The 18,858-nt window shown below is 40.1% G+C and overlaps 1 long non-coding RNA gene and 1 pseudogene across 2 annotated transcripts; one reads left to right on the plus strand and one right to left on the minus strand.

Moving 5' to 3' along the window:
* Positions 1-275: 275 nt before the first annotated feature.
* On the plus strand, positions 276-1,564 carry LOC122690094 (annotated as a pseudogene).
* LOC122690096 lies at positions 633-18,858 on the minus strand. Of its 2 annotated transcripts, none has more exons than XR_006339973.1 (3): positions 18,747-18,858; positions 957-1,141; positions 633-767 (listed from the first exon to the last, which is right to left on the minus strand). It is a non-coding gene; the product is annotated as an uncharacterized LOC122690096 (long non-coding RNA). The 2 variants fall into 2 exon arrangements; XR_006339974.1 differs by lacking the exons at positions 633-767; positions 957-1,141 and adding exons at positions 14,934-14,990; positions 17,190-17,318 and having other exon boundaries at positions 18,747-18,850.

Below are 18,858 nucleotides of genomic sequence, written 5' to 3' on the forward strand. Positions count from 1 at the left end.
CAGCAATTTGCTAACATGTATCTTTATAAACAAAGACGAAACATTTATCTTATTCTCCCCACCTGATCTCTCCAGAATTCAGAAACTCTTGGTGAATAGTCTTATTTTATGGCAAGATACTTATTTGCATAAGTTCAGTAAGAATCTGTTTTTATTCTAACAGGACACAATTGGAAACAAGGCTTTGCTTGGAATGTCATATTTTAAAATGTGCGTAAGGGGTCCATAAGGCATTGTTCTGGATTCCCACCACAACTTAAAGGGAAACTTTCACAATGTCCAGAGCCCTTGATGTCCTGCAAATGAAAGAACAGGATGTCCTTAAATTCCTTGCAGCAGGAATCCACTTAGGCGGCACCAACTATGACTTCCAAATGGAACAGTACATCTATAAAAGGAATAGTGATGGCATCTACATCATAAATCTGAAGAGAACATGGGAGAAGCTTCTGTTGGCAGCTTCTGCCATTGCTGACATTGAAAACCCAGCTGATGTCAGTGTCACATTCTCCAGGAATACTGGCCAGTGAGCTGGGCTGAAGTCTGTTGCTGCCACTGGAGCCACTCCTACTGCTGGCCACTTTACTCCTGGAGCATTCACTAACCAGATGCAGGTAGCCTTCCAGAAACCGAGACTTCTGGTGGTTACTGACCCCAGGGCTGACCACCAGCTTCTACAGAGGCCTCTTATGTTAAGCTGCCTATCATTGCTGAAAGTGGAAGTTCCCAGGTGGCTTCCCAGGTGGCGCTCCTGGTACAGAACTCACCTGCCAATGCAAGAGACATAAGAGAAGTGAGTTTGATCCCTGGGTCAGGAAGATACTCTGGAGGAGGGGAGGGCAACCAACTCCAGTATTCTTGCCTGGGAAAACCCATGGATAGAGGAGCTTGGTGGGCTACAGTCCATAGGGTTGCAGAGTCAGACACAACTGAAGTGACCTAGCACACACACTCACCATTGCTCTGTGTAACAGAGACTCTCTTCTGCATTCTGTAGACACTGCCATTCTGTGCAAAAAGGGAGCTCACTCAGTAGGTCTGCTGTGGTAGATGCTCACCTGGGAAGTTCCGCACATATGTGGTACCATCTTCTGTGAACACCCATGGGAGGTCATGCCTGATCTCTACTTCTACAGAGATCCTGAAGAGATAGAAAAGGAAGAGCAGGAGGCAGCTGAGAAGGCTGTGACCAAGAGGGAATTTCAGGGTGAATGATCTTCTCTAGTTCTGGAGTTCACTGCTATTGAACCTGAGGTGGCAGACTGGTCCAAAGGTGTGCAGGTGCCCTCTGTACCTATTCAGTAGTTCCCCACTGAAAACTGGTCTGCGGCTCCCACTGCTTGGACCACTGAATAGGTAGGAACAACCACTGAGTGGTCTTAAGCTGTTCTTCCACAAACTCTTACAATGGAAATTCGATTGGTGGAAAATAAATTTCTAAAAACTAAACAAATAAAATTTAAAAAATCAAACTGTGCATAGAATCAGATATGACAAGGCAGCTTTAATGAACAGCGTATTATGGTAAGAACTTCCCTTCCTATGAAGAGTTGAGTTGAGAATATGTTCCAACAACTCACCTCTATTATGGCTTAAACTCCTGTTTTGACCAAGTTGCATGCCTGTATGCAGCAGAGGAGCGCCCTGTCTGTCAGCCCACTGTCTCTGGAAATGCAGGTGTTACCAGGCCTGTGGAATATGTAGATCCTCCAAATGCCCCTGCCCTTATTCCTATGGCAGCCCCTGGGGCCTGTAGAGAGGTAATAGAAGAAATTCCCCCTAATGCCTAGTGTACAGATGGGTCCAGTCAGGGTAACCCACCCACATGCATTTCAATGGCTCTTCAGTCCAACACTGACACCATCTGGATGGAAACAGGAATGAACCATAGGAGCCTATGTGCTGAATTTGATTTCACTGGTGATCACTGATGAGCCCTGGCTATTAGTCCTTTGCACTGACAACTTGTTGGGCTATTCTCAAGGGTTTAACCCTATGACTTGGACAATGGAAAGCCAAAGGATGAATAATCATAAATAAGTCCTCATTGAATCAGGATATGTAGAAAGACTTTGAGGTTCACCTGCAAGAAGCTCAGTTGGTAAAGAATCTGCCTGCAATGCAGGAGACCCTGGTTTGATTCCTATGTTGGGAAGATCCCCTGGAGAAGGGAAAGGCTACCCACTCCAGTATTCTGGCCTGGAGAATTCCATGGACTGTACACTCCATGGGTTCGCAGAGAGTCAGACACCACTGAGCGACTTTCACTTTCACTTTTTTACTTGCAAGAACCTGAGAACCTGAGGCAGTCCTCATTGTCTGCCACAGTAGATCAGGTGCATAGAAAGAGTGGCCACTCTAGCACCCAGGTGTATTACCCAAGGATGCCAGATTGCCCTTGTAAGACAGTGACTTGGTTAATGCAGTAACATGTCCTGTTTGTTCTAAAAACAGCCAAGGCAACTGCCAAAGGAGCCTGGGGCCATCCACCAGCGTCCCCCATCAGTGAGGCATTGGCAATTTAATTATATTAGCCCCCTCTATCTCAGTTAATGTGCTAAATACACTTTGGCTTGGGTAGACACTGCATTTGGCATAACCCAAGCTTTCCATTGTTGCCATGCAAGCTAGATTGCCACCATTAGGAGATCAGAGAAGCTGAGTACCATGTACAGATATCTTCATAGAACAGACAGTGACTGGGGGTTCACATTTCAAATATCATGGTAGCAAGGCTGGCAAAAGTATATGACATTAGTGGAGGTTCCATCTTTCCTATGGCCCACAAGCAGCAGGGTTGGTAGAAAGGAAAAAGTAAAGTGAAAGTCACCCAGTCATGTCTGACTTTTTGTGATCCCATGGACTATATAGTCCACTGGAGTGGGCAGCCAGAATGGCTTCTCCAGGAGATATTCCCAATCCAGGGACTGAACTCAGGTCTCCCGCATTGCAGGCAGATTCTTTACCAGCTGAGCCACCAGGGAATCCCTGGTGGAAACTTCAGGAAGGAAAAATGGAATAGTAAACAGCAGGTTAAATTACTAACAGGTAAAATGACCTTGGCTGAGTAGACTAAAGTAGTGTCACGGGCCTTACTCTATTTGAAAGATCAAACAGTAGGGCCTGTTGCCCCATATTGCTTCGACTCTCATTATGGATCAACATGCTACGTGCTGAGAACACTAAGCCCCATCACACCTAGGCAAAGTGTTATCTATTGAAATTTGCAATGGTTGTAAAATCCAAATCATCTCACCAAGATGAAGGAGAACTACTCAATCACCACCGGGATCCCACCGTCCTACTGGAAGTCAGGCCTATTGATGCACAATGTAACTGGAATGGAACATGCACCATTGAGAAAGGGAAGAAGGTGGAAGTCCTAGTCAACTTACCCCACCCCCCATCTGACTCCTCATGCCTGACAGTACTATCTCCCCTAACAACATGTACAGTATGTATAAGCAGGTCAGCTTTCAAAAGCTGCAGTCATATTAATGTCTATATATCAGACATCAAGTATTATTCTACAGATGGGAAAGATCTTCCCATACAAATTCCTGCTAAATATCTGTCTTTTTAACCTTAGACTTCTGCTGACCCTGTCCCGTGGTGTCCAGTCACTGGATGGGCACATTTTCCACTGGTAGGATCATTCAGCCATTGTCTTTTATTCCATTGGCCTGGAGGACTTTATAGCACACAGAATCCCTTACTAGATTCACCCAACAAGACTTAAATGACAGGCAATAAGCCTTTCCTTACTGAACACTGACAAGTATCTAATGAGAAAAAAACATCCTCTAAAGTAGGATGGGTAGCCATTCCCTGCTCTAGGGGATCTTCCTGACTCAGGGATCTAACCCGGCTCTCTTGCACTGCAGGCAGATTCTTTACTGCTGAGCTACCAGGGAAGCTCTAAAGTAGGATGGTCTTGGACAGTATTATTGCCTCACAAGGATGCACCTATGCCACTGTCCAAACAGAATGCTATATGTTCATACCTGATGAGTCTACTAATGTATCAACTTTACTAAATCACATGAGGACACAAGTGAGTGAATGCTCTGAGTGATCCCACCTCTAGTCTTAGGAGACTTAGTAAATCAGTGGTTTAGATCATGGAGTTCTTGATGGAAAAAAACTGTTACTTATATTAAGAATCATTATCTTTATATGTGTTTTCTCTTGTATATGCTTATACTGTTGCTGTGGCATCTACCTCCAATGTAACCAGACAGCTGCCAGTCAAGCCACGTCCATGGTAATAAAACTCCTTGCTGATTGCTCAGACACTGCAGAAGAGGGCAATGTATAGTTTTGTAAGAGCTGGTTACCAGGGATGGAGTATTAGAGGAGGTTATTGAACAGGATGTGACCTCCAGTTGACCTGCACGCTGGACCTGGACAATTGATGACTGCTAACATTTTCCCCTGTTCTTGGAATGTACATTCTTCCCACCATTTGCATACTAGGAGCTGTTTCAACAATGCAGCCTTAAGAGAGTGACATATTGTTGAGACAATCTGAACTGTGCACATGACTGAACCCTGTTAAGGCCTCTATATAAACTTTTAAGATGCTGGCTAGTAGGTGCAGTGATCTACTTGTCTTGCAACTACTCAAGACAAGCCTCATATGTAAGTTCCCTTGCTTATTAAAACTGCCCCTGGCGACTTCCCTGGCCATCCAGTGGTGAAGACTCCCCACTCCCAACACAGGGGTCACTGGTTTGATCTCTGTCCGGGAACTAAGATCCTGCATGCCACACAACACGAACTAAAAAAACAAAACAAACCCCCTGTCACCTACCAATCTGGAGTGCTCTCTTTCTGTAGTTTCTCCTTATCTTCCAAGTACGGAGGCCAGTTTCAAATTTCGCCCAGGGACTCCCAAGGTTGCAAACCAATATGAGCCCATATCAGTAAATTTAGCCTGATCCAACTTAATGTTCCTTCCATCATTATCCTACATTCTTAATATACATTCAATCTCTCCAGGTTTCTGCTTCTATAAATTAGAAAACTCAATTAGTTCCTTTGGAGTGTAATGCTCTCCCTCATGGACCATACTTTGTATCTCATCTTTAGAAGCCTGCTGGGACCTGAGTATAGTTATAGGTCTAGAAGCAGAGAAGGGTGATGGGAATGGATCCTGAGGGGTCTCACAATTATCCTCCATGGCAACTGCATGGAGGGAGGTAATTACCATTTCCTCAAGCAATGCTGTGCTAATCCCCCAGATGAGTAGAAAGGACCATACCGCTGGGGGTGGGTAAACTGGGAATGGAGATGCTGCTGACAATGGGGGTAAGGAGGCCACTTTTGCTATAGCTGGGGAAGACACTTTGCCTGGGGCTGAGGATGTCAATTTGGCTGGGGGTAAGGAAGTTGATTCCACTGAAAATGGGGATGCTGCTTCCACTTGGGGTGGAGAGACCTCTTCCACTGGCAAAGATTTATCAGTATTTAGGGACTCAAAATATCTAGCTTCATTAGAGTCTTTCCACACATTTCCATCAAAGTTTGCAGGATCTCATTATTTCCCAGTCAGCACCTTCACTTTTAACAGTAGACACTCTGCAAGGCTGAGAGTTAAATCTGTGTTGTAACTCAGTCAATTACAAGGTGAAGTTCTGTGTTTGATTTTCAGCAATTTTAGCTCTGCTTCTACAGGAGATAAGATTGTTCTCAAAGGTACACAGAGAAGCTCTTACGTGACATTTACATGACATTCAAACTCGGTATTCAAATCCCCGAGCTTATCCTTTTCTTACACCACTTTGTCCAGCAACATTAGGAACAACCAACATCATTTACTTCCTTAACTTTCAAAAAATGTTGAAAAGTATCATTCACTGAGTCACTTAGCCTCTTGCTTCTTATAAGTGCTTGGTTGTGTGCATGCATGCTAAGTCACTTCAGTCATATCTAACTCTTTGTGACTCTATGGACTGCAGTCTGCCAGGCTCCTCTGTTCATGGGATTCTCTAGGCAAGAATACTGGAGTGGGCTGCCTGTGTTAGCAAGCGGGTTCTTTACCACTAGAACCACCTAGGAACCCTAGTGCTTGATCACAAGTATATATATTGTGTATCTCTACAAACAGTTCCCATCATGGACTATCAATGTTCTCTTTACTAGTGAAAATAGAGTCATCAGTGTCTTTAAATCTAATCAGATTAAAGAGTCAATTCCAGAAACAACAGAACCAAATTATTTAGGTCTATTACCCATTTTGAGTTAATTTTTGTAAAGGATTTAAGTTCCATATCTACATTCATTACTGTGATAATCTTCTTCAGTGGCATGTGTTCCTTTTAGTTTTTATGTATCTATCGTAGGTTTGTTGTTGTTGTTTTTGTTTTTGGCTGTGCCAAGGCATGTGGGATCTTGGTTCCCTGGCCAGGGATTGAACTCATGCTCCCTGCAGTGGAAGCATGGAGTTTTAACCATCGGACCACCAGGGAATTCCCCTTATTGTAGGTTTTTAATTTGTGGTTACCATGGGGTTCATATATACTACTATACATACTTCTTTTAAACTGTTATTCATTTTAGTTCAAACACAGCCTAAAAGATCTACATTTTTTACTTCCCTCTCCAACATTCTGTTTCTGACATCATATTTTACATTTTCATGCTCATCCCTTTACTGTTTATTGTAGCTATGGCTGCTTTTACATTTCTTGGTATTATAATCTACATGCTGGCTTCTTTAAATGATCTTCAATTTTTACTATATATTTGCTTTCTGTAGTGGGACTTTCCCTTTCCTATATATTCTTACTTATTTTCCATTTAGAGAAGACCCTTCAACAATTTCTTTTAGGGTGCGTTTAGTATTGCTGAATTATTTTAGTTTTTGTGTGTCTGAGAAGTTTTCTCCTTCTATTCTAAATGAGTAGAGTATCGTAGGTTGCAGGTTTTTTTCTCAGCACTACATTTTCAATTCCCTTCTCTCTCTTCTCTCTCCACCAGTAATGTGAGTGTTGTTATACTTAATGCTATCTCAAAAGATCTCTTAAAGTGTTCTCATTTTTTTAACTTGTTTTTCTGTTTGATGTTCTGGTTCAGTGATTTTCATTATTCTAACTTTCAGATCACCTATGTGCTCTTGTGTATCACTTAGTTTGCTATTCATTCCTTCTAGGGTATTTTTTTATTTCAGTTACTGAATTCTTCATTTCTAACTGGATCCTTAAATTCACACTGTGTTCATCTATTCTTTTTCATAATTCAGTTAACATTCTTATTACAATTGCTTTGAATTCTTTATCTGGTAAATTGTTTCATTATTTGCTTTTTCATGGGTATTTTCTCTTGCTCTTTCAATTGGAACCAGTTTCTCTGCCTTTTCCTTTTGCTTAACTTTCTCTGACTCTATGAGTTTAAGTGAAACACTTACCTATTGTGGTCCTAAAGGAGTGTCCTTATGTGGGAGCATCCCCATACAGGCTGTGTAGGCACAATGCCTTTGGTGGGAGAGCTGAATTTGATGTGGATGAAAGTCACATCTTTCTTCAGGGTGTGCATATTACCTTGGTATGAGGTGGGGCTGGAGATGGAGGTGCTAGTGCCGGAGCCACATATGAGGCAGGGTTTCTGCTCTGCTCAATGACACCACTAGTCTACTGGGGGCAGAGTCTGCTCCCAAGGTGCTGGAGCAGAAGTTCAAAGGTTTAGACACAAGCTGACTCTGTTCCCTGAAGTGTGTGCTTTCCCCTCTCCCAACATTGGGACCCTTGACCCAGAGGAGGGGGGCAAGTGGGGCTCACCAGTGCTCTCAGCTCATGTCCATGACCAGTGGTGCAATCTGTCTCTGGTGCACTACCTGTGCAGGTATCCACGTTGTTTCCCTCACTCTGTTCACATGCAGCATCAGGTCCAAGACCCCCTTGTTCCTCATAGCCAATCACTACCCCCAGCTTCTGCCACATGAACAGCCTCTCCAATTAAAAACATCATCCATGAGAGTGGTACATTTGTTACAACTGATGAACCTACATGGACAAATCATTATAACTCAGAGTCCATAGTTTATATTAGAGTTCAATTTTGATGTACATTCCATGCGTTTAGACAAATGTATAACGTCATGTATCTACCATTACAGAATAATACAGAGTTGCTTCAATGCCCTAAAAGTCCTCTGCACGCTGCTCATTCACCCCTCCTACGTCCCTAATCCCTGACAACAACTCATCAACTGATCTTTTCACTGTTTTCATAGTTTTGCCTTTTCTAGAATGCCATAAAGTTGGAATCATATAGTATGTGACCTTTTTCAGATGGACTTCTTTCACAAATATGCATTTAAGTACCCTCCATGACTTTTCATGATAGCTTTTTTCTTTTTACAGCACTTTTTAGGAATATTTACTGATATTCCATTGTCTGAATGTACTACACCTTATTTATCCATTCTCCTACAGAAGGACATCATTGTTGCTTCCAAGTTTCAGCAATTAAAAATAAAGCTGATATACAGCCAAGACATGGCAACAACCTAAATGTCCATTGACAGATGAATGGGTAAAAAGATGTGGTATACATGCATGCATACATATATATACTATATATATATATATATAGTATATATATATATATATATAATGGCATTTTACTCAGTCATAAAAAAGAATAAAACAATGCCATTTGGACGGACCTAGAGATAATCATACTAAGTTAAGTCAGATAGAGAAAGACAAATATCACATGATATCACTGATATGTGGAATGTTTAAAAAATGATACAAATGAACTTATTTACAAAACAGAAATAGACTCACAGACATAGAAAACAAACTTTTGGTTACCAAAGGGGAAAAGAAGAGGGAGGGACAAATTAGGAGTTCAGGATTAACAGATTAATACTATTATATATTGTGTATAATAGTATACAATATTGTACATTCCCTGGTGGCTCAGTGGTAAAGAATCCATCTACCAATGCAGAAGATGCAGGAGATGCAAGTTCAGTCCCTGGGTTGGGAAGATCCCCTGGAGAAAGAAATGGCAATTGACTCCAGTATTCTTGCCTGGGAAATATCATGAACAGAGGAGCCTGGAAGGCGACTAAAACAACTATTATATATAAAATGACAAGGATCTACTGTATGGTACAGGAAATAAATTCAATATTTTGTAACAACCTATAATGGAAAGGAATCAGAAAATAACATATATGTGTGTGCATATATATATACATATACATACATACACACACACACACACATATATATATCACTTTGCTGTACATCTGAAACTAATACTACATTGTAAATCAACTATACTTCAAAAAAAGTTAATTGTTTTGAAAAAAAGAGAATAAAGCTGATATAAACATCCATGTGCAAGTTTTTGTGTGGCCATAAGTTTTCAATTGCTTCAGATAAAAACCAAGGAGCATGATTGCTGTATCATATGGTAAGAGTATGCTATACTTTTGGAAGAAATTGCCAAATTATCTTCTAAAGTAGCTGTACCACTTTGCATTCCTACCAGCACTGAATGAGAGTTTTGTTCCTCCGCATCTTCGCTAGCGTTTGTTGTCATCAGTGTCCTGGATCTAATGGGTGTATAGTGGTATCTCATTTTTTTTTTCATTTCCCTTATGATACATCATGTGGAGTATTTTTCATATGTTTAATTTCTACCTATATATCTTCCGGTAGCTGTGGCCAACCTAGACAGCATATTAAGAAGCAGACACATTACTTTGCTGACAAAGGTCCGTCTAGTCAAAGCTATGGTTTTTCCAGTAGTCATGTATGGATCTGAGAGTTGGACTATAAAGAAAGCTGAGGGGCAAAGAATTGATGCTTTTGAACTGTGGTGTTGGAGAAGACTCTTGAGAGTCCCCTGGATTGCAAGATCAAACCACTCAATCCTAAAGGAAATCAACTCTGAATATTCACTGGAGGGACTGATGCTAAATCTGAAGCTCCAATACTTTGGCCACCTGATGCAAAGAACTGACTCACTGGAAAAGACCCAGATGCTGGGAAAGATTGAAGGCAGGAGGAGAAAGGGACAACAGAAGAAGAAATGATTGGATGGAATCATTGACTCAATAGACATGATTTTGAGCAAGCTCTGGGAGTTGGTGATGGACAGGGAAGCCTGGCGTGCTGCAGTCCATGGTGTCAAAAGGAGTAGGATACAACTGAGCAACTGAACTGAAGGGGTCTGCTAAGGCCTCTTGGCCATGCTATAATTGTATCATTTTTCTTACTGTTGAGTTTTAAGAGTTCTTTGCATACTTTGATAAAAGTCTTTTATTGGATATATCTTCTACAAATATTATCTCCCAGGCTGTGGTTTGTCTTTTCATTTTTTTGACAGTCTTTTGCAGAGCAGAAAATTTTAACATTAATTTCAGCTTATCAATCCATTTTTTAATAGATCGTGCCTTTGGTTTTACATCTAAAAAACCACTGCTAAACCCAAAGTCATCTAGATTTTCTCCTATGTTCTATTTTCAGTTTTATACTGTTGTCTTTTACATTTAGGTCTATAGTCTATTTCTGAGTTGTTTTCATGAAGGGTATGAAATTTGCTTCTAGATTCTTTTTTTTCTCCATATATACATACTCGGTACTTCAGCACCATTTGTTTTAAAAAACTCTTTTTGGCCCATTGTATAGTCTTAACTCTTTTGCTAAACTGTATAGTCAGTTCAGTCAGTTCAGTCCTCAGTCATGTCCGACTCTTTGCAACCCCATGAACCACACCATGCCACGCCTCCCTGTCCATCTCCCAGAGTACATCTAAACCCATGTCCATCGAGTCGGTGATGCCATCCAGCCATCTCATCCTCTGTTGGCCCCTTCTCCTTCTGCCCTCAATCTTTACCAGCATCAGGGTCTTTTCCAATGAGTCAGCTCTTTGCATCAGGTGGCCAAAGTATTGGAGTTTCAGCTTCAACATCAGTCCTTCCAATGAACACCCAGGACTGATCTCCTTTAGGATAGACTGGTTGAATCTCCCTGCAGACCAAGGGACTCTCAAGAGTCTTCTCCAACACCACAGTTCAAAAGCATCAATTCTTCGGCACCAGTTCTTTATAGTCCAACTCTCAGATCCATACATGACCACTGGAAAAACCATAGCCTTGAGTAGATGGACCTTTGTTGGCAAAGTAACGTCTCTGCTTTTTAATATGCTGTCTAGGTGGGTCATAACTTTCCTTCCAAGGAGTGTCTTTTAATTTCATGGCTGCAATCACCATCTGCAGTGATTTTGGAGCCCCTGTTTCCACTGTTTGGAGCCCCTGTCAGCCACTGTTTCCACTGTTTGCCCACTATTTGCCAGGAAGTGATGGGACCAGATGCCACGATCTTAGTTTTCTGAATGTTGAGCTTTATGCCAACTTTTTCACTCTCCTCTTTCACTTTCATCAAGAGGCTCTTTAGTTCTTCTTCACTTTCTGCCATAAGGGTGGTATCATCTGCATATCTGAGGTTATTGATATTTCTCCTGGCAATCTTGATTCCAGCTCGTGCTTCTTCCAGCCCAGTGTTTATCATGATGTACTCTGCATATAAGTTAAATAAGCAGGGTGACAATATACAGCCTTGACATACAGGACTGGCATAAAAACAGACACATAGACCAATGGAACAGAAAAAAGAGCTCAGAATTAAACCTTTGCATATACAGTCAACTAACATTTGATAAGGAAGCCAGGAACATCCAATAGGGAAAGGATAGTCCCTTCATCAAATGGTGTGGGGAAAATGTATAACCACATACAGAAAAATAATACAGGAAATACTGAAAAAACTGAACCTTATTTTACACCACTTATGAAAACTGCCTTGAAATGGATCAAAGACTTATACATAAGACCTAAAAACATAAAAGTACTGGAAGAAAATATAGGGAAGAAGCTCCCTTACATGGGTCTTGGCAAAGTTTTTTCAATGTAGCACTAAAAGCACAAGCATCAAAAGCAAAAACCAACAAGTGGGACTACATTAAACTAAAAAGCTTCTAAAAATGACAAACAATCCAAGATAAAAAAGCATAAAGAATTAAAATTGGCATTTCAAAGATGGGGAAATTCAATAAATGTATATAAATATGCTCAACATTATTAGTAAAATAAAATAAAATTAAATTAAAAACTTCTGTACAGCAAAAGAAACAATCAACAAAATGAAAAAGCAACTTATGGAATAGGAAAAAATATTTGCAAACCATCTATCAGATAAGGGAATAATATTAAAAATATATAGGACTTCCCTGGTGGCCCAGTGGTTAAGAATCTGCCTTGCAATGCAGAGGATGTGGGTTCAATCCCTGGTTGGGGAAGTAAGATCCTACATGCCCCAGGGCAAGGAAGTCCATGTACTATGAGGAGCAACAAAAGAGCCCATGTGCTGCAAGCAAGACCCTACACAGCCAAATAAATAAATTAAAAAAAAAAATTGCTGTTGAAAAAAAAATATATATATATAAATAACTTATACAACACATACCACTCAATGATTTAAAAAAACTCAATTTTTAAAATTGGTATGAAAACAAAATAGGACATTTTTTTCCAAGAAGTAATCCAAATGCCAATGGGTACATGAAAAGGTACTCAACATTATTAAGCATCAGAGAAAAATAAATCACAAAGCCACAATGAGATACTACCTTAAACCGGTAAGACTACAGGTCATCAAGAAGATAAGAGATAATAAGTGTTGGAAAGGATATGGAGAAAAGCAACCCTTGTGCAATGTTGGTGGGATTGTAAGCTGGTTCAGCCACTTTGGAGAATAGTATGGAGATTTTTCAGAAAACTAAAAATATAACTAATATATTATCCAGCAATTCCACTTCTCAGGATACAGTCAAAAGAATGAAAGTAGGTTAACAAAGAGATATTTGAACTCCTATGCTTACTGAACCATTATTTACAATAGCCAAGATATAGAAACAAATTAACTGCCCATTAATGAATGAATGGATAAAGATGTGGTGTATGCATGTGCGTGTATATACATACATACACACACACAAATATATGTATGTATGCACGATGTATATATGTGCAATGGAATACTACTCAGCCATGAAAAAGGAAATTCTGTGCTTTGCAACAACAAGGATGGACCTTAAGGACATGACACTAAGTGAGATAAGTCAGACACAGAAAGACAAATAATCTATGATATCTCTTATATGTGGAATCTAAAAAACCCAAACTCATAATAGCAGAAAGTAAAATGGATTTGCAGGGAGTGGGGATGGGGTGGGAGACTGGGAGAGATATTGTATAAGAGTAAATAGTTAAAAATAGTAAATAAATAATTCTAGAGACCTATACACAGTCCAGTGATTAAAGACTACAAATCTGTATTAAACATTAAATTTGCTAAGGAACTAATCTTAATTGTTCCCAATAATAGAGGAAATGATAACTATGTGATGCAACAGAAGTGTTAGTTAATGGTACAATGGCAATTAATCTGCAAAATAAATGTATTAAATCAATATAATGTATATCTTAAATTTACACAATGCTATATGTCAAGTATGACTCAATAAAAAAATTAAAAATAGCTGTCAAACCACAAAAGAAAAGATGAAGAGAGGAAGACAGGAATAAAAGAACTACAAACAGCCAGAAACCAATTAAAAATGTGATATGTCCATACATATCAATAATTACTCTATGTAAACTAAACTCTCCAATCAGAAGACAAAGAGTGGCTATAACAATTTAAAAAACAAACAAACCAAGATCCAACTATATGATGCTAACAAGAGACTGACTTCAACTTTAAGGACACATATCAATTAAAGAGAAGGCATGGAAAAAGATATTCCATGCAAATGGAAACCAAAAGCAAGCAGGGATAGCTACACAGTTCAGTTCAGTTCAGTTCAGTCACTCAGTTGTGTCCAACTCTTTGCAACCCCATGAATGACAGCATGCCAGGCCTCCCTGTCCATCACCAACTCCCGGAATTTACTCAAACTCATGCCCATCGAGTTGGTGATGCCATCTAACCATCTCATCCTCTGTCGTCCCCTTCTCCTGCTCCGAATCCCTCCCAGCATCAGGGTCTTTTCCAATGAGTCAACTCTTCTCATGAGGTGGCCAAAGTATTGGAGTTTCAGCTTCAACATCAGTCCTTCCAATGAACACCCAGGACTGATCTCCTTAAGGATGGACTGGTTGGATTTCCTTGCAGTCCAAGGGACTCTCAAGAGTCTTCTCCAACACCACAGTTCAAAAGCATCAATTCTTCGGCACTCAGCTTTCTTCACAGTCCAACTCTCAGATCCATACATGACCACTGGAAAAACCATAGCCTTGAGTAGATGGACCTTTGTTGGCAAAGTAATGTCTCTGCTTTTTAGTATGCTATCTAGGTTGCTCATAACTTTCCTTCCAAGGAGTAAGCGTCTTTTAATTTCATGGCTGCAATCACCATCTGCAGTGATTTTGGAGCCCAAAAAATTAAAGTCTGATACTGTTTCCACTGTCCCCCCATCTATTTCCCATGAAGTGATGGGACCAGATGCCATGATCTTAGTTTTCTGAATGTTGAGCTTTAAGCCAACTTTTTCACTCTCCTCTTTCACTTTCATCAAGAGGCCCTTTTGTTCATCTTCACTTTCTGCCATAAGGGTGGTATCATCTGCATATCTGAGGTTATTGATATTTCTCCTGGCAATCTTGATTCCAGCTTGTGCTTCTTCCAGCCCAGCGTTTCTCATGATGTACTGTGCATATAAGTTAAATAAGCAGGGTGACAATATACAGCCTTGACGTACTCCTTTTCCTATTTGGAACCAGTCTGTTGCTCCATGTCCAGTTCTAATTGTTGCTTCCTGACCTGCATACAGGTTTCTCAAGAGGCAGGTCAGGTGGTCTGGTGTTCCTTCTCTTTCAGAATTTTCCACACTTACATTACCATATGTAAAATAGCCAATGGGAATTTGCTGTATGCCTCAGGAAACTCAAACAGGGGCTCTGTATCAACCTAGAGGGGTCAGATGGGGAGGGAGATGAGAGGGAGGTTCAAGAGGGAGGGGATATATGTATACTTATGTCTGATTCATGTTGAGGTTTGACAGAAAAAAAAATTCTGTAAAACAATTATCCTTCAGTAAAAAAATAAATTAATTTTTTAAAAAGTGGACATAGGACTTGAATAAACATTTTCCAAAGAAGTTACACAAATGGTCAGCAAACAAATGAAAAGACGTTCAACAGCATAATTAGAGAAATGCAAAATAAAACACAAGAAGGTAACTACTTTATACCCACTAGGATGGTCATAATCCAAAAAAAAAAAAAAAAAAAAAATACCAAAGAACAAGTGTTGATGAGGATGTGAAAAAAATGGAACCTTTGTAAATTGCTTGTGGGACTCTAAAATAGTGCAGCCATTCTGGAAAGCTTGGTACTTTCTCAAAAAGTTAAACAGAATTACCATATAACCTAGCAATTCCACTCCTAGGTACATGCCCCCTAAGAAATGAAAACAGGTGCTCTAAATTTATCTAAAATTAATGATAATTGCAAATCTCTGTGATTATACTAAATACCACTGAATCATTCATCTAAAATGTGTGAATTGTATTTTATATGAATCATGTCTCAATATAGCTGTTATGTGTATGTACCCACACATGCACATACTCTCACTCACACACATGCATGTGGAGTGAAGTACTAATATATGCTACTACATGAATTAACCTTAAAACATTAAGCTAAGTAAAAGAAGCTAGTCACAAAGGACCACATATATGATTCCATTTATATGAAATGTCCAGAATGGGCAGGGACAAAATATACATTAGTGGTTGCCCAGGACTTGAGGGAATAGGGAATTGGGGTGATTATAGATAAAGGTTATAGGGTTTCTCTTTTGAGGTGACAAAAATATTCTAAAATTGACTGTGGTGATGATTCTAGAACTCTGCAAATATACTCAAAACTACTGAGTTGTACACTGTAAGTGTGAATTATAGCTCAATAAAGCTGTTTTTTTTTCCTAAAAAAAAATTAAAACATATCACTGGGAGACAAGGGGTTACAGCTTGAATAGAACTAATAAGGGAATCAGCTATGGAAGCTCACTCACACACAGAACCCTGTGCCCCGGATTCATCTCCTCTAGTCAATTAGAAGGCATAGAGGACACAGCTGGTGGTTTATATCCTGGACTATGTGATCCACATGGGCAGCTTAGGATTTTACTCGCTAAATATGCAAGATGTGTGTCTTCCACATTTTGCTATACACTTGTTGGTAGAGACTGGCACCATGAGTTTCTACAGATTTAGCCCACCTTTGCCTCTGTGGTCTGGTGGCTACAACCAGCATTTCCCTCACAGGAACTCTAGTAGCTTTATATTTCTACTTGTCATTGATAATTTGCTGAGGATTCTAACAGTGCTGCTTCTCTTTTATGTCCCTACTTCCAGAAAGCTAGATTCTTCCCTAGAAAAGATTCCACATTTCAGTGGACATGCAAAATACCTCCAGCGTTCTGGTGTAACATGTGGCAGGCAATTAACTGGCCAGAGGTATGGGCTAGCCCAAGACCTAACCTGTCAGCAATGGGCAACAGTTTCAGCTACAAGAGATGTAAATAAATGAGCAACAGCAGCAGTATTATAAAATGGGATATAGCCACAGAATAGCAAGAGGGAAAATGACTATGAAGATTTTCCCAATCTTCTTTTCCAGTTGTGTATTTTGAAAAGAAGGAAAAACAAATAAATTCTTTTCCTCTTTATTTTGTAGGAAATAAGGATGACTCATTTTTTATGAGTTTTCACTCCAACTTAACATTTCTCCCCTCACCTTCCTCTCTAGTTTCTTTTAGAGCAGGCACTCCATATCTTTAAGCAGCTTTAAAAATCCTAAGGCTCATAGTTTTACTTCAACCACTTGATTATCTTCCTGTACTAGTTCCAGACCTTGGCTGCTTACCCAATCAATCCCCTCCTCTACCCAATTTTAACTATCTACATGTAACACTCAAATTCTTTGAGTAAAATCATTCTATGTAAGAACAGTACTTCATACAGTGAGATGATAAAGGTGAACAGTACAGTTGGTCTTATTTTGTTTTTGAACAAAAGGATATTTTCTGAAAGTCATTGCCTGGGATTATATGTGGAAAGTCATTCTGAGTTGTCAAAAGATTTATTTCCCCTGCACTCACCTTCCCATTATCCTCCAAGTATAGCTGACACCAATCTGCTACTCCATTTATCTCTAGATTTTTCCTTCAGAGCAACTACAGTATGAGGATTCCAATCACAGTCATGGACAAAGGCATCATCAGCATAAACTAAGAATGGTAATGTAAAATAGTCAATCTCTACAGAAAGATTAGACACTGGTTGATATTAATATTATAGGTCCCAAATGGCCAACCATAAATAAAGGTTTCAAGCTCTAAGATTCAGAAATTGCAATCTCCTTGAGGGAACACCCAGTTGTGGACAGAGTTGGGAGTTAGTTTCCTATAATCATGGGGCTTCCCTGGTGGCTCAGATGGTAAAGAATCTGCCTGCAATGCAGGAGACTCAGGTTCGATCCCTGGGAAGGGAAGATCCCCTGGAGAAGAGAATGCATACCCACTTGACTATTCTTGCCTGGAGAATCCTATGGACTGAGGAGCCTAGCAGGCTATGTCCACAGGGTTACAAAGAGTCAGACACCACTGAGTAGCTAACACTTTCACTTTTTATATTCAAGACCTATCTTTATCTTCCTCCTCATTATCTCAATAAGCAGATACTTAGTACTATATTGACTGGGGAACTTACAAACATGCTCCTTAGGGCTAAGATAGTATTATTAATAATACAAATATTTAGAAGATATATAGAAACACCATAAAACCTTGAATACTTTAAGTATTTATACCATGCACATACCAAAGGGCAGTGCATTTTAGGTAATAACCACACAGTAGTGTTCAAAAGATAGTAGATAGGAAGGCATTTGCTATGCTGTGCTCAGCCAAGTCCAACTCTGTGATCCTTTGGACTCTAGCCTTTGGGCTTCTCTGTCCATGGAATTCTCCAGGCAAGAATACTGGAGTGGGTTGCCATTTCCTCCTCTGGGGGATCTTCCTGACCCAGGGATTGAATCTGCATCTCCTGCAGCTCTTGCATTGTAGGCTAATAGATTCTTTACTGCTGAGCCATCAGGAAGCATTAGCACTCCTTAAATTACTCTGGGCAGAGTTTAAAACGTTATTTGAATGACAGTCTAGTGAAGGAAGTTATGAGAAAACATGTCGGGCATCAGATTCGTGGGAGAAGGCTCACGGGTATAAAAAAGGTGGCAGTCTATTAGGGGGTGCTGACATTCAGTAGGAGGACTTTAGACTTCATCCACAATGAAACAGGAAGAGTCTTCAGGAACAGAATTGCATGATCAAAAGGAAGACAATTTCTTCCTACATTTTAAAGAGCTCACCTGACAAGGGGACATTAAATTTCCTAGGAAGGTGATAAAGAATTTGTATTCTATTAACAAAAAGAGATTTGGAGTTCACTGCACTTTAATACAAATATATCACATTTGAACAACATAATTTTCTCATGGCCTTGAAGAGTAACACAAATAAAGACTCAAGAGTGGACCAAACCTGAGTAGGGGTCTGGGGAAGAGGCTGCTACTTCAAACTCATGGTCCCTAGAATCATCACCTGCATAGAGAACTCCCACCCAGTGCTTCTCCAGTTCAGGGCAGTGACATCACTCACAGCCTCTCTGCCGGGGTTCAGCCTCAGCATGATCCAGGGGGTACCCTCAGGATGAATGGCGTCGGTGAGAGAGAGAAGACACGTGAAACCAGCCTTGACAGGGCCAAGTCTG

This window comes from Cervus elaphus, chromosome X (assembly GCF_910594005.1).
Source record: "Cervus elaphus chromosome X, mCerEla1.1, whole genome shotgun sequence".
NCBI classification, from domain to species: Eukaryota; Metazoa; Chordata; class Mammalia; order Artiodactyla; family Cervidae; genus Cervus; species Cervus elaphus.